The 10,224-nt window shown below is 40.6% G+C and overlaps 1 pseudogene; it reads right to left on the reverse strand.

The window, feature by feature from the left end:
• Nucleotides 1-6,242: 6,242 nt before the first annotated feature.
• Nip7-ps14 (nucleolar pre-rRNA processing protein NIP7, pseudogene 14) lies at nt 6,243-6,817 on the reverse strand (annotated as a pseudogene).
• Nucleotides 6,818-10,224: the final 3,407 nt, after the last annotated feature.

Here is a 10,224-nt window from a genome sequence, read left to right on the forward strand (position 1 = left end):
AGGGAAGGGAGAGGCAAAGATTAAAACAGAGACTGAAGGAACACCCATTCAGAGCCTGCCCCACATGTGGCCCATACATATACAGCCACCCAATTAGACAAGATGGATGAAGCAAAGAAGTGAAGACCGACAGGAGCCGGATGTAGATCGCTCCTGAGAGACACAGCCAGAATACAGCAAATACAGAGGCGAATGCCAGCAGCAAACCACTGAACTGAGAATAGGTCCCCTATTGAAGGAATCAGAGAAAGAACTGGAAGAGCTTGAAGGGGCTCGAGACCCCAAAAGTACAACAATGCCAAGCAACCAGAGCTTCCAGGGACTAAGCCACTACCTAAAGACTATACATGGACTGACCCTGGACTCTGACCTCATAGGTAGCAATGAATATCCTAGTAAGAGCACCAGTGGAAGGGGAAGCCCTGGGTCCTGCTAAGACTGAACCCCCAGTGAACTAGTCTATGGGGGGAGGGCGGCAATGGGGGGAGGGTTGGGAGGGGAACACCCATAAGGAAGGGGAGGAGGAAGGGGGATGTTTGCCCGGAAACCGGGAAAGGGAATAACACTCGAAATGTATATAAGATATACTCAAGTTAATACAAAAAAATTAAAAAAAAAGAAAGGGAAAGTAAGCAGAGAACACAGAAAGTACAACCATGCAGCAGGGGTTCACATGCATGCAGAAACATGATGATCAGGAAGGAGAAGGGATTTACTTGAGGCAGGGTGGTAAAAGAGAGGTTAGTAGCAGGGGATCTTGACAAAACATTATCTGAATGTATGAAATTGTGAAACCATATTACTTAAAAGCACATTTTTTACAATAAGAACTTCAAGACACTGAGGAAAGAAATTGAAGAAGACCTCAGAAGATGGAAAGATCTCCCATGCTCATGGATTGGCAGGATTAATATAGTAAAAATGGCCATTTTACCAAAAGCAATCTACAGATTCAATGCAATCCCCATCAAAATACCAATCCAATTCTTCAAAGAGTTAGACAGAACAATTTGCAAATTCATCTGGAATAACAAAAAACCCAGGATAGCTAAAGCTATCCTCAACAATAAAAGAACTTCAGGGGGAATCACTATCCCTGAACTCAAGCAGTATTACAGATCAATAGTGATAAAAACTGCATGGTATTGGTACAGAGACAGACAGATAGACCAATGGAATAGAATTGAAGACCCAGAAATGAACCCACACACCTATGGTCACTTGATTTTTGACAAAGGAGCCAAAACCATCCAATGGAAAAAAGATAGCATTTTCAGCAAATGGTGCTGGTTCAACTGGAGGGCAACATGTAGAAGAATGCAGATCGATCCATGCTTATCACCCTGTACAAAGCTTAAGTCCAAATGGATCAAGGACCTCCACATCAAACCAGACACACTCAAACTAATAGAAGAAAAACTAGGGAAGCATCTGGAACACATGGGCACTGGAAAAAATTTCCTGAACAAAACACCAATGGCTCATGCTCTAAGATCAAGAATCGACAAATGGGATCTCATAAAACTGCAAAGCTTCTGTAAGGCAAAGGACACTGTGGTTAGGACAAAACGGCAACCAACAGATTGGGAAAAGATCTTTACCAATCCTACAACAGATAGAGGCCTTATATCCAAAATATAGAAAGAACTCAAGAAGTTAGACCGCAGGGAAACAAATAACCCTATTAAAAAATGGGGTTCAGAGCTAAACAAAGAATTCACAGCTGAGGAATGCCGAATGGCTGAGAAACACCTAAAGAAATGTTCAACATCTTTAGTCATAAGGGAAATGCAAATCAAAACAACCCTGAGATTTCACCTCACACCAGTGCGATTGGCTAAGATCAAAAACTCAGGTGACAGCAGATGCTGGCGAGGATGTGGAGAAAGAGGAACACTCCTCCATTGTTGGTGGGATTGTAGACTGGTAAAACCATTCTGGAAATCAGTCTGGAGGTTCCTCAGACAATTGGACATTGAACTGCCTGAGGATCCAGCTATACCTCTCTTGGGCATATACCAAAAGATGCCTCAACATATAAAAGAGACACGTGCTCCACTATGTTCATCGCAGCCTTATTTATAATAGCCAGAAAATGGAAAGAACCCAGATGCCCTTCAATAGAGGAATGGATACAGAAAATGTGGTACATCTACACAATGGAATATTACTCAGCTATCAAAAACAACGAGTTTATGAAATTCGTAGGCAAATGGTTGGAACTGGAAAATATCATCCTGAGTGAGCTAACCCAATCACAGAAAGACATACATGGTATGCACTCATTGATAAGTGGCTATTAGCCCAAATGCTTGAATTACCCTAGATCCCTAGAACAAACGAAACTCAAGACGGATGATCAAAATGTGAATGCTTCACTCCTTCTTTAAATGAGGAAAAAGAATACCCTTGGCAGGGAAGGGAGAGGCAAAGATTAAAACAGAGACTGAAGGAACACCCATTCAGAGCCTGCCCCACATGTGGCCCATACATATACAGCCACCCAATTAGACAAGATGGATGAAGCAAAGAAGTGCAGACCGACAGGAGCCGGATGTAGACCGCTCCTGAGAGACACAGCCAGAATACACCAAATATAGAGGCGAATGCCAGCAGCAAACCACTGAACTGAGAATAGGTCCCCTATTGAAGGAATCAGAGAAAGAACTGGAAGAGCTTGAAGGGGCTCGAGACCCCAAAAGTACAACAATGCCAAGCAACCAGAGCTTCCAGGGACTAAGCCACTACCTAAAGACTATACATGGACTGACCCTGGACTCTGACCCCATAGGTAGCAATGAATATCCTAGTAAGAGCACCAGTGGAAGGGGAAGCCCTGGGTCCTGCTAAGACTGAACCCCCAGTGAACTAGTCTATGGGGGGAGGGCGGCAATGGGGGGAGGGTTGGGAGGGGAACACCCATAAGGAAGGGGAGGGGGGAGGGGGATGTTTGCCCGGAAACCGGGAAAGGGAATAACACTCGAAATGTATATAAGAAATACTCAAGTTAATAAAAAAAAAAAGAAAAAAAATGTTTGAAAACCAACAAAAAGAGATAAAAGAAAATAAAATTAAGTTGAACAGAAGCTAAAAAAAAAAAAAACCAAAAAAAAAAAGCACATTTTGTGAAGGTAGAAAATGATAGGAGTTACATATTTACAAACCAGGACACAGCAAAGTTTCACAGCTCATAATAAGAGCTACTGAGAAAATGCACTGCAATGGTTAAGAAGTAAGTTGAAGAAGAGGATTCATCAGAGTGTCTTGCATGGATTAGAGGGCAGGTGTTCCCTGTCAGTGTCAGTGTCCCTACATCTCCTCTCAGATATGTGTCTCTAGCCCAGGGTCCTTGTCATCTTCCTAGCAGCCCCATTCTGGGCTTCTTCCCTACTTCCCTTTTCCTGGCAATCTGGTCTTTCTTTCAGAATTTTTTCCACTGGGCTCTTTAAAAGCTTTTGCCTGAGCATACAAATTCTCTTTATGAAAACAAGTTTTTTTTTTTCACAGAATGTTCTCTTCCTTTCATCCTAACGTCTGGCTCCTGTATTGATGCCAATTATCTATGAGGGCAGGAGCACTTCTATCTACTTCTCTTTGATATTTGCTTCCTATGCCAGCCCTAAGACAGCATCCTAAAGATCGGTTTCCAATAACAAAAATGTATTCTTTCATAGGCCTTGTGTTGAAAGTCCAGTCAGCTTTACTGTGTCCAGATCAAGATATGGTTATAGCCATGCTTGCTGTGCTTGCATGTACCTTGCTTTGTAGACACATTAATGACTACCTGTGTGAATATGTAGCCTGGTCTTCTTTGTATGTCTCTGGATCTCAGTCTTCTCTTTTATTATAACAACCATTTGGGCATTTGATCCCCTGCCAATAACACAACTCCAGTACTTAATTTAATCACATCCACAAACAGACACTTTTATCAAATGTGGCAGTTACTTTACATAATTGCTAGCAAAATACTAGAGAGCTGATTAAAATGAAGCAGCAGCATGTGTTTTATTGTTTTACAGGTGTCGATCCCCTAAAGCAGGAAGAGCATGGTGGTGGTAATGTGCTTGTGTGATTGTATGTGTGAGTACATACATGTGTGAGATCATATAGCAGGTCAGGAAACAGACAGGGATAGTAGTCAGATTGCTTTACCATTTTTCTGCATTTGTTCCATTTCAGCCTCGCAAACCATTGAATTGTGGCACACTTCACAGCATATCTTCAGTAGTCAATTAACTGGAAAGATCATCACAGGTATACCCGAAATTGTGCTTTACTAATCTAGATATTTCTAAATCCAGTCACACTGAGGACCAAATTAGCTCTCACACCAAATACATACACTGAGAATATTTGAGATGAGTATATCTTTTTGAAAAATTATAAAATGTAGCATAACCCTCACATAGGAAGGACAATTAGTACTTTTAGGTTTCGGGAAACCTTGCCAACCTGTACAGGATGGCAAGTGGGAGGGAGACATGGTGCTATTTGCCTACAGTCTCAGGACTTAGGGACTCGAAGGAGGTGAAGAAGGAGTTCCAGGGAAGCTTGGGTTCCAGGATAACACAACTCAGAACAGAGTGGAACTGAACAAACAGAAACACAGTGAAAAAGAAAAACTGTATGTGGGAAATAAACAGGAGAAGGGAAATGTCACATGGAGATGTTCTCACTGTCAGCAACTAGCACAACTATCTAGATTAGGTCCCTGTAGTCAGCCATGGTACTGGGGTCTGTAGGCTTACGTTTTTTTAACTTAATATTATCTTTAATCTTTCCTCACAGTCCATTCACTATCTCCCTCTTGTTCTTCACTCCAACAGTTACCCATCACATCCTTCTTCCCCCATCTCCAAGAGGATGTCCCCATACCCCCACAGCCCCAACAATCCACCAGACTTCTGTACTTCCTGGGGCCCCAAGTCTCTCAAGGGTTAGGTGCATCTTCTCTCACTGAGACCAGACCAGGCAGTCCTCTGCTGCATAGATGTTGGGGCCTTAGATTTTTAAAACCTACTTTTGATAAGGGCTTTTTTAAACACTTCAACCTCCCTTTTAGCCCACTGTCCAAAGATAGGGGAGAAAAGATGGTAAATAGGACAAGGGGATGTGGACCTGTTTGGAAGTAGTATTTAGGGCAATTGCAATCTCTGTCAGAACACCAGCAGTCCAGTTCAGTAGTGTCAAGATACCCAACACGAATCAGCAGTGGTGGCACAATCTAGCAGAAATGCCAGCCTTCTGCTGCCCAATGTGCACGAATCAATGGCAGTGATCAGGACCAGCTGCGTTGCCAAGAGCTCTCATCTCTCTCTCTCAATAACATGAAGATATGAAAAATGAGAAGGAAAATACAAGAACAAAGAAACATTGCAAAGCAAGCTATGTAAGCATATTATCATTGTCCACTGAGTTCTATTTATGTTTTTGCTAAACATTACATGTCCTCCCATGGGTCTTGCCTTAGCAAAACAACACGTGAGTCAGCCACAGCAAAACACCATATGAATCTCCATCACCTGACATATCCAGGAATTTCCCCCTCAGAGGTCATGCTTAAAGTTTTCCTCTGCATTGCAAGGATAGGCAGTACCCTGGGTCTTGCGCTGTTTCTGTGGAAAGCCATCTATTTCCATGTTCTTACAGCTCTCTCCCTTTGTGTTCACAGGAGCTTCACAGGACAAAAGTTCTTTGTTTATCTATTTTCCCTTGAAACTGGAAATTCTTTTTTTAATACAAGACCATCAAAATTTATTAAATTCCCTATGTAAAACCACAGGCATAGCCTACCAACCTTATATGGTTGTTTCTACCTTTAATATTAATAAACAATAGAAAGTTCACTGTGCTATTATGAGCCTGGAAAACAGTGTTATCACAGATATCAGTAAGATCACCCCTGTCCTCAGTGAAGTAAGTTAGGAACCATTGCTCAGAACAAGTCTTCTGATTCAAACAAAGACTGTGCAGATACAAAGTTGAAACAATATTTATTCTCACAAACACTCACAGGTTCTGGTTTGTTTATTTTAGATTTTAGATAAGTGTCACTAGGTAGCTCAGGCTAGCCCTGAACTTGCCAAGTATCCTGAGCCAGACTTACACTTTTGATCCACCTGCTTTTGCCGCTAGAGGGCCAGAAACCCTATTTTTGAGCCATTTCTGTTGATAAGAATACAAGCTGTTATCCAGATTTAACATGGTGGCCTGTACACAGGAAACAAGGCTAAGTCCTCTCACACAGCAAAACGTTGTTGGGAAGACCATCTTAAGTCAGTCTCATCATGGCATCCATATTCCTCAATGTCTCCTTAATGGAACACCACAGTTGGCTTATGGTTCCACTTTTTTGAAGCCTTGGGTAGACTTTGCTGCCACCCCAAAACCCAAAGGAATGTCTGCCATGGAATAAACCACCACTCCTTGGTACTGAGACATGTTTTCAGTGATTTGACCCAGACCGGATTTCAACACATGTTTTCCATACTAAAAGACTGCTCTGCTCCAGACTTTAGCCACACTTTATACTTGGCATAAGGGTGCAAGGTAACCCAGAACTGTAACAAGTAACCAGAACTTGTGGGTCTTAGTATAACTTTCCAAAACACATCCCCAGTGACACTTGCTTATCTCTGGAGATGCTAGCAGTCAGCTTTAGGGTCATCTCACTCACAGAATACACTCGGTCATTGTGCAGTTGGAAACAGTAGGTGACATTGGGCCTGTTCACCAGGAGTTGTAGATTCTCTCCAGTGTATTCTATAATCTTCTCAAACATCACCTGGGTTTGTTCTTCAGTTAAAGGCCTCATTTACCCACTAGATTGACTCCTGGGGACCTTGTGCTTTGAAACTGGAAATTCTTAAATGTAATTGTAAGTGCATTCCACTTTCTCACATCCTTGCTTTCCTTTACTTGTTTTAAGAAAAATCTCAACATGACCCCTGGTCCAATTACGTCTTTAGAAGTAGCTCATTACTCCAAGAATGTATTTGCCTATTTCCACATGTCCCTTTTATTTTATTATTTTGTTGCATAAAAGTCCAATGCTGGGAAGTTTTATAAATAAGAACACCAGATTTCACCCTTAACTGATTTCACATTATCTACATGCTACAGACATTCCTATTGGCTTCTGTTAAATTTCGATCTAAGTTTTGTAAGACATGCTGTCATTTTCTCCCTAACCCATCCATTACTCTAGAATATCAGTTCTCTAACTATGAGTAGAAACTGCTTTGGAAATCTGTCTCCAAATATATTTACATTACAATTCATAATGGGATGATTCATAACAGTAGCAAACTACAGTTATAAAGTAACAATTAAAATCGTTTTATGGTCGGGTCACCATAATATGAGGAACTGTTTTAAAAGGTCACAGCATTAAGAAGGTTGAGAGTCAATACCCTTGATGGTCATGAGTCCTGCCTAGAAGGTAGCTGAATAACTGTCCCATCATTTATGGGAACATGGTAGAGTTGACAGTGGGAAAGGACATGAGAAAGTTCAGCTCCTTGATGCTTCCTTTGAAACTGAATGTGTGAGACTTGACATGCTGCGTATTTGGCTTATAGATTGCTTTCAGGATACTCTGGGAACTACGTCGTAAAGTGATAATAATGAGTGTGATTAAGTGATTATGAGAGTCCCACTGTAACGATAAGGCCTGTATTGGTGGTAGAATAGGTAATCTTAAATGTGGAAAGTAACTGTCAAGATGTGTGCTGAGGAGCTTGAGAGGAAAACAAACTTAAGCTTGAAGTTTTAAGAAAAGAGCTGCATGTGATATACTTACTGCTATTGGAAAGGATTAGCTCCAGACATGAATCTGGGAATCATGGCACCAGAATGGAATGCTGCATGCTCAGAGTTGTGTTCTGTGACTGTCTGAGCTCACAGACAACAAATGATCTTTGAACCCCATTTCCACTGAACTCTCTGGGAACAGATGTATTTGTAAATGTCAGTTCCCTCTGTAGTGGGTAACAACTATTTCCTCTTTGTGTTTTGTTTTTCTCCAAAGCTGACCCCAGGACCTCTCACCACATCATATTCTAACCTCCTGACCTGACCTCCTTGAGGCTGCCCTCTAGAGCGGCCTTTAAAACATCAGCTGGGCCAAAGAAGCACTTCTGAGTAGAGGAAAGCCAAGCACAAAACACTGTGTCTTCCATCTATGCTAAACTAGCTTTCGGAGCTCTCTGTTCACTTCCAAGGATAGCTCAATATTAACATCTATGCCCTTTACTTAAAAGAGAACCAAGTGACAGTGTCCTTTTCTTCTTGAAGACAGACTTGTTGCTACAATGAAAGATGCAAGCTTTACAACTCCAAGTTTCAGAATAAATGATCCATTCCAGTAAAAAAAAATCTATGACAGTATGCTCATGTCTAGTCAATGATGTTTTCTGTTTTTATTTTTGTTAAGGGGTTTTATGTTACTTTTTGTATTAATCAACTTATGAATCCTTGTCTTTTGATATACCATTTGTATTATGAAAATTCTTTACAATATATCTTGTCCATATTCACACATAGTCCTCCTAAGTATAACTCATCCATGTCATGTTCTCCATTTCTCTATTTTCTTTCAGAAGAATCTGTCCTGTAGCAAATGTCCTGATCACTTGGCTTTCAAATATTTCCATCCACTTCTTCTGAGATATTCCTTGAGTAGTAAGTATAGTAGCTGTGTTGTAGACACATTGAAGCTAGATATACTATTATCAGGTGACTTCTACATTTCTTTTGTAGAAATTGCTAGTTGTGGCGTTTTTAATGATATAAACCTACTGCAAAAAGAGGTTTCCTGGATAATGCACAAGAGCTACAGATATCTATGGATATAAAGATAAATATTTAGTATGCCATTAGAGCTTGTCCTGCTTTAGGAAACTGGTTGTAGTAGGTTATCCTGTGGATTCTGTGGTCTCATCTCTCAAAGGTAGTTAACTAAATTTATAGTACCAGACATAGATTACCTCTTATTGAATAGGCCTTAATATTCAATTGAGCAGTTTGTTGCTTATCTCTAAGATCTGAATACTACTATTGTACTTTCTGAATATCTTGCCATACTGGTCATGGTCGTTCCTTGGTGTTTCGGCTGGATAGGACTATTCAATTGCTTTTCTCTGATGGTACCTTTAATTGCTCTTTCCAAAACCATGAGAGCTAGTCCTCAGTGAGGTGGTTTCCAGGGCAGATCCAGAATGATTCCTCCAAAGCTTGTGTCCGAAGTGTATATTATATTCAGCCACAGGGTCTTATCTCCATTTTTATTGGATATTTTTATTTACATTTCAAATGTTATCCCCTTTCCTGGTTTCTAGTTCATAAACCCCCTATCCCATCCCCCCTCTCTTATCTCCATTTTTTTTGAGGCAACCAAGGGTGATGTCAATAGTGTATATCATTTTAGAAGTCTCTTGGACTACCCTAACCAAAAATTTGACCAAAGGTTTCCTGTACCTGTCACTCTGTGTTAGACTGAGAATGGATTTTGGAGGAAGAAGATTGTCATCCCACTTATCATAGCTTTTATTAAACTATGACACACACCCACATATGAAATGTTATTTTAAATACCCATACGATAGTACTTTTACAAATTGTTTTTAAACATCCAGGAGTCTGCATATTAATTCTTAGGACAAAAGAGCGTTTAAACAATGTTTATAATGTGATGATAAGCAAACGAAATATGAAAGGAGGCAGCATCACTCTAGCTTTCATGTTCTATGTATGAGCATAGTTTTCATTTGTTTGTTTTACTTTGCTTTTGTTGCTGTTGTTTACTGGAGGTAAACACGAGCCACTCAAAATTACCATGAGATTTGAAAAGCCTTTACTGAAGTTGCGTTTGCCCGTGTTGCAGTGTGTAATGGAGTAATTTTCAATAACTCCAGAAGTTGGGGCTTGGACCAGTGGGTAAGAAGTAGCTGAGTAATGAGAAGACAGGAAAGGAGCTTGGCAGCAGGATAAAGTCAGTGGGGGGATGTTTCCTTAGTAGACGTTGTGGGGAAGAAAAGAACCTGGGAAGAGATATTTGCTACTTGACCCTGGGACATTCTATAGCCTGGGAAACTAGCCAGGACAGCATGGGTACTCTGGCTACATGGCCTTCTGACATAGTCCTCTTATCTATAAACAAAATTAAAACAATTTATTGCAGTATTATTAGATAATCATAATAGACTTCTAATCGTCTTCTTT

This window comes from Rattus norvegicus, chromosome X (genome assembly GCF_021556685.1).
Source record: "Rattus norvegicus strain SHRSP/BbbUtx chromosome X, alternate assembly SHRSP_T2T, whole genome shotgun sequence".
NCBI classification, from domain to species: domain Eukaryota; kingdom Metazoa; phylum Chordata; class Mammalia; order Rodentia; family Muridae; genus Rattus; species Rattus norvegicus.